Source organism: Chiroxiphia lanceolata, chromosome 16, assembly GCF_009829145.1.
Source record: "Chiroxiphia lanceolata isolate bChiLan1 chromosome 16, bChiLan1.pri, whole genome shotgun sequence".
In the NCBI taxonomy this organism is placed as follows: Eukaryota; Metazoa; Chordata; class Aves; order Passeriformes; family Pipridae; genus Chiroxiphia; species Chiroxiphia lanceolata.
The window spans coordinates 11,610,135-11,616,436 of record NC_045652.1 but is presented as its reverse complement, the minus strand read 5'-3'; the positions used below and the strand labels follow the sequence as shown (position 1 = coordinate 11,616,436).

The following is a 6,302-nucleotide window of genomic DNA, read 5'->3' as shown; positions in this document are numbered from 1 at the left end:
GCCGGGTAGGAGCGTGTGGTGCCGTGTCGTGTCTCACACAGCAGACAGGTGGGATTCGCTGTTTAATCCCATCAGCCAAACATTTCACTCCATGTTTTGCTTGACAGCATCTATCCCTTGCTGGCCATTTCAGAGGCATGTTTGCTGCCAGGATCCCAGCAGGTGAGTCTGCCTGAGCAATCAGCTCCGGTGCAGTGGCTGGGAAGGGGCTGTTGGTGCTGCTCCACACCAGACTCCATCGGGTCCTGCAGGTGAATTGGGCATCACACCCAGGCACTTCCCATAGGGTGCATTTGGGTGTTCATATACCTCTTCCCCCTAGTTCAGCCTTGGGTCTGCGCTAGCTTGCAGCCCTACGAACCTGCTAGGGTTGAAAGAGGGGCTGGAATTTGTTCATGTTGGTCAGGTGAGTCCAAACCATCCCCTGGATTTTGAAAAAAGCTGGGTAATTTCAGGATGTGGCTAGCATCATGCAGGCTAAGATAAGAGTAATCGGAGCTCCAGGCCATAAGCCGATTCCTTGCATATGACAGGAAGGAATTAGCCCCATCTCTCCGCCCTGTGCCTCCTGGCAGCATTTGTACACATGGGAGCACACCTGGCAGGAGGCTGAGCCACAGGGACACGCATGTCCAAGCACTTGCCGGAGACAGGGTGACAAAGATCCTGTGCAGGCAGCGCAGAAATCCCACAGGCAGAAGAAGGGGCATGGAAATCTGCTCCAACCATGGTCTGCAGGGCAGGTATTGCCCTACCCCCTTGCACCAGCGGGGTGGTGCTGGGACCCCCAAGGTCTCCTTCCCAGGAGGTTCCTGCCCTGGTTTTCCCCTGGTTTCAGCATCTTTTTGCAGCGAGGATTCCTCCACATTGGCTGAGAAATGCGTTGCAGTCTCTTAATAGCTCATCCTGGCTGGAAGCTTTTCCTTGTGTGTAAATACAATGTGTATAACAGTGGCCTCATTTCGTACTATGGAAATGCATCAGACGCAGCTAAATGTACAGAAGATGGCTTAAATGATCCAAATTTAACATTTGGTTATGTAGGCTGAATATTTCAGTGAGTTTTTAGGTTAGAAGGCGCTGTAATTGGAGTCTGACCTCCTGGATAGTGAATTTTACCCAGGGATTTAGAGCAAGTCTGACCATTAAGCTTCATCCTTCTGACAGACAAAAATTAGTCTGGTTCATAAGCAAGGGGGGCAGCTGCTGGAGGCAGACTGGTTACAAGCCACAAGATCAAAATGTTGAACAACATCTCTGAAGGGCAGCAGGTCCTGGCTGACAAATACTGCCCCAAACCAGGTTATTTTGCTTTAGTTCTGAGGTCAAAGCCAGTGTTCAAAAGCAATATTTGGGGCTGCTGTTTTCACTTAGGAAACTGGTGCTATTCAAAAATCAAGTTTTAGAGAAAAGTGAAACTCTAATAGTTGCCAGCAATCGGCCAGATGGGTCAATGAGGTGTTTTAGGGTGACAGGACCACTGAGGAGATGTGTGGCACCAGCAGACCCAAGTCCCATCCCATGTCTCTGGGGAGAGGGGCCAGGGAGGTGGGAAGGAGCTGCATCTCCCTGCAGCCGGCATCTCGTGCCACGTGGCAGGTTACCAAGCAGCTGAGAGTGGGCAATGATTTCTTTTGCCAGTTTTCTAATTTATCTAATGAGCAAGAAAATAAATCAAGCTGACAGTCACCCAGGTGGTTTTGAGTCTCAGCTCCTCACAGTCCCCTTGTTCTTCCAGCCCATTTTATAACAGGGTTACAACCCGAGGACACAGCACTAACTCCTGCTATAATCTTTTCTTTACTAACGTCACTTAGCAGATGGAGTCATTTAGATGTGCTCACGTTTAAATGAGTGGCTTGCCCTGAAAGGGACAGAGCTGAGGCTGCTGGCAAGGTTTTTGGGATCGTTAGCCTAGAAAATGCTTAGCAGGGGAAGCAGTTGGCAGGCAGATTTCACGGACATGGCACTGCTGTCCTCTGCCAGCAAAATTACAAGGCTGAAATCCTGAAGCTGGATGGGGCCAAACTGTTCACAGCAAACAATTTAATTGATGAATGAAGTGAATTGCCCAGGAGACGGTTTTTAGTCATCTGCTCATTGCATGAAGCTGCTTGGAGACGGGTTTGCGCAGTCGGGTGTCACCAGAGACCTTCCCACACCAGGGATGGATGGGCTGGATGGGGCTCCCCATCATGGGAACCTTCACCAGAGTCACCTGGACACCTGTTCCCTGAATGAGCATGGCTACCCTCAGGCTTGCCAATCCAAAGGTGTTATGCTTCCCTACAGAAGTTAATGTTCTTAAGCCTTCATGACAGGACCAGTGATGGGACCATGCAAAAGATCTCAGCACTTGGTGCTTGAAAGGGAGCTTGCACAATGTAAGGAAGAACAGCACCAAACTAAACAGCGAAACCTACTTTTCAGTTCCTGCAAGACATTCAGTGGCAGTCTCAAAGGTCTCTTCTGTCTAGCTCCCTGACCCCTTGCACAAGGCTACCTCCATAAGCTCCTTTCATTTGGTCTAATAAAGTAAATTAGCTCTCTGGCTCTTCCAAGGAGAATAGCCATGAAAATGTACATTGAGATGAATGCCTACAACTTTTGAAAATACCTCTTGCTTATGAAAAGGCTTCTGAGGAATGAATAGAAGAGACAATAATTACCAAAAAGGAGGAAATATTGTTCATGCTGCCTGGGCAGCATTTGACCCAGCCCTTGCAAAGGCTGGGGAGAAGAAGGAAGAAGAAGGCAGGGAGCTGAGACACTAATGGCAATCATTGCTCTGTGGGGAGCAATATCTCACAGTGTCCATGGAGATCAATCTCAAATTATTCAGCCTAATAGTTCTCAAAACAAACTCTTATTCTGCTCCTTTGTGGCAGGCATGAAGCTTTCTCTGCAAGGCCCGTTTTACATCTTCACTAACTCAGTGCTGGATGGTATAACACTCCATTGTAAAATCCCTGCAGGAGCCTTTGATGCCGGCATCTTCCAGACGAGACACAGAGCTTATCAGCTCAAATAACACAACTGTCTTTTATCCTTTGTGTCCCAAGCCTGCTGTTTTGGCACTTATATTTGTAATTCATTGCCTGGCTCTGGGTCTGGATCCATCAGGACAGGCAAACTGTCTATCTGTCTGCATTGCTGAGATATTTGTGTCTGCCCTGAGGAACCTGAGTACTTAAGCTCTGCTTATCTTCGTTGATGTTTAGGTTCCTAATTGGTTAAAAGTCATTTTGGAAAGGTGGTCTCAAGAGCTGTAGACTTGTAGGTGCTTTCAAATTGACTACCCCCAGGCCAGGCTGTCCATCTTTCCTTCCCTCCCATCAGGGACTGCATCCTCATGGTCTGGTCTGGCTTTCAGGGATGCCCCAGCACCTGCTGTCTGTCCCTTCCAGGCCAGTTCCAACCTACGGACCTGCCTGCCTTTCACCACCACTACATTTTTCTCAAAAAAGGACAAATGAGGTGGAAGAAGAAAAGGTGAAAACATGATAATGGCTGTGGCAAAGGGCCGCTCCTATAGATTTTACAATGCTGGAAATAGAGGCTCAGAGAAAAAGTTTTTCTCCAAAAATTACTCTTTTCAATCTCAACAGAACACTGAAAGGAAGTTTAAGCAGACTTTTTAACACCTTTTGTACTCAAATTCCAAATTCACCTGTCTACCCAAGCAATAACAGAAATAATCTTTTTTTATCCAGCTGCACATTTTGCTACAGAAATTTGTTTCCATTAAGCTATTCCCTTTTGTCCTCTTAAAAAGCATGTTTTAAATAATAACAGTGTAAAAAAAATTATATACTATCCAAAAAACTCAACCTTGTCGACTGTGCACTCTCATACAAAAGTTATCTCCTTCTTTGAATGGATTGATGAAAACCCTTTTCATAATGTCAGGGTGGAGATGAGAAAGACAGAGAAAATTTCTAAGTGCCCAGCACAGCGAGTCATTTCAAAGAAACACGGGGCAAAATCTGGTCTTAGAAAACTGAGTTACAAAACCAACATGAACCTGATTCTCTTTTTCCGCTTTGTAAAACAGAATTTTGTAGAAGTTGGGATGGAGGCACACACTGTACTTCTCATCTGCAGGGAAAAAAATGTGCTTTTTCCACACTCCTTACATCTCAAAAGAAGAATGTGAATCCAGTCTTAAAAAAATAACTATTGAAAATACAACCGTGATGACTTTCACTGCTACCACACTTTCAGGAGTGCAGTAGCTGCAGCTCAGCCACTCAGGGTTTCCCTGGGAAATCCTCAGAGAAGATGGACATCACTCAGAGAAGAGTCCCACCAGGAATCACCCCAAGAACAGCAATGTGAGAAACACAACCCTGGATCACTGTCTCTTCCCTACTGGAAATGAATGCCATGAGGCTCCCCTTTGTCATCTCCTCCTGAGGAGGATTTCCTGGTACTGGAACCCTCAGAAAGACTCACTCCATCCCTGCTGGCTCTCTCCCATGGCCAGCTGTCTCACACCAGCTACTTCTCTCACTTCAGAGATGCCACTGACAAGGTCACCCCTTACCTTTGAGCCTGTGTGTCACTGCTGGTCCTGGCTACAGTCATGAAGGTCTCCTAGATGTTGTCTGCAGGGGCTGGGAGCCACACTGGACACAGCATTTGGGATCCCACGAGGTGGTCACCAAGCCCAGTATTTGAACTGCAAGGAAAAAAGAGAAAATATAAGGGGGAGTTTCACCAGGGGGCATAAAAGATTAATTGATTGATTGATTGATTGATGACTTGATTAACATGAAGCCATCCCAAGGATGGCTTGAGCATGGCTGCTCAAGTTGTGGATTGAACACAGAGACACGGGGACCAGAGGTGAAAGGGAGGAGGACCAAAGGGAGGTCCAAATGAGATCAGCTGCTCAACAGAGTAATGAAAAGGGAAAAGAAATTCACTGGAAGGGGATCTGGGACTGAAGTAAAAAGAATGGGACAAATGCCAGACAGTGATGGAAAAAGATGCAAGGAAGATGGATAGCTCTGGGCGTGCATAGGGCAGATGGTACAAGACATCAATGCCGAGCTCCTGGAGGAGTGAGGAGCCACTGCCACCACCAGCATCAGCCACCCAGCATGGACAGGTTTTAATTAGCTTAATAATCATCCTTACACTGCAGGATTGGTCTCATAAACGTCTTTTTAAATTTTAAGTGTGATTTTATTGCTCTCAGTTGTCACTTCCAACCCCCTCCTTGTTTTTCTATTACTTTTAGATGCCTGGCTGGTCAGGGCTCTCTATGCTTCCCACTGCTGTCAGTTCCTGCTCACCTGTGATGTGAGAAAACCAGTACAGCAAGAAGGAGTGACAGTGAGCGTAACAGTGCTCATCTTCATGGTATTCAATGTCTTGTTTTATTACCATCAACATAATAACAATAATAGCAATATTAGTGACAACCATTTTGTTACTCCTCCTGTTAGTAATATTCAGACATGACCTAAGAGGTATTTCAGAAAGACAACACAAATCCAGTGCAGGATCCAGGAGAACAGGGCAGTTAATTAAATGTCAGAGTGATGGACAGAGCTGGGACAAGCCTGGAACAATATCAGAGAGCTGGACAACCTCTGACAAGCGCAGGGAGATGGATGGATCTGGGACATGTCCCAGACCTCTCCCCCAGCAGAGGCAGAACCCTCCTACCCAAACACATCTTTAAACACAACATCACTCCCTCTCTGTTGCTGTGTCATTGACTTATGCAGGTGAGGAAATTTTCTGGGGAAAGCTGCCTTCTAAGCCATGTCACTGATCACAGCCTGGTCTAGTGACATTTTATTACCTCCAAATGGTGCAAAGGAAATAAAGAGCCCCATTGAGAATGACAGTGTCTTAAAAGTGGTTTTTACCAGCATATGTGTGAACTCACAGCAAGTAGAGCTTTATTTCACAAAAGATTTCTTCTCCTTTTTCCAAAGCAGATATTCATAAGAGAGGCAGAGAGAGGCCAGGGAATGGGGAGGGAGAATGGCAGCTGGAGGGTGTTCCAAAACTCCAAGAATATTAGAGAACAAAAGGAAACCTGGGACAGATACAGGGCAATCTGTAAGTCATCAGAAGAGTGGAGAGCATAATAGACTAATCAATCAGGTAGACAAGGGTGAGAAGTGTCACGGGGAGGCAATAGGTAGTTGGAGGTCAGTTATGAAATATAATCTCTAAATTGGAATGAGAAGGGCAATAGCACAAGAACAGTGACAGGTATTTGAATGCATGTAGGTGAATGTTGGATTGGTGATTTTCAGGAGAGTGAATGTTGGATGGGAATA

The 6,302-nt window shown here is 46.2% G+C and overlaps 1 protein-coding gene across 4 annotated transcripts in view; it reads right to left on the bottom strand.

The window, feature by feature from the left end:
* The window catches only part of ELFN1 (extracellular leucine rich repeat and fibronectin type III domain containing 1), a 105,388-nt gene that overhangs the window by 41,872 nt on the left and 57,214 nt on the right, over positions 1-6,302 (bottom strand). For all 4 annotated transcript variants that reach the window (XM_032704388.1, XM_032704391.1, XM_032704387.1 and 1 more), the window contains exon 3: positions 4,547-4,681. The gene's annotated coding sequence lies outside the window, so the exon portion shown is untranslated. The remainder of the gene's footprint in view (positions 1-4,546; positions 4,682-6,302) is intronic.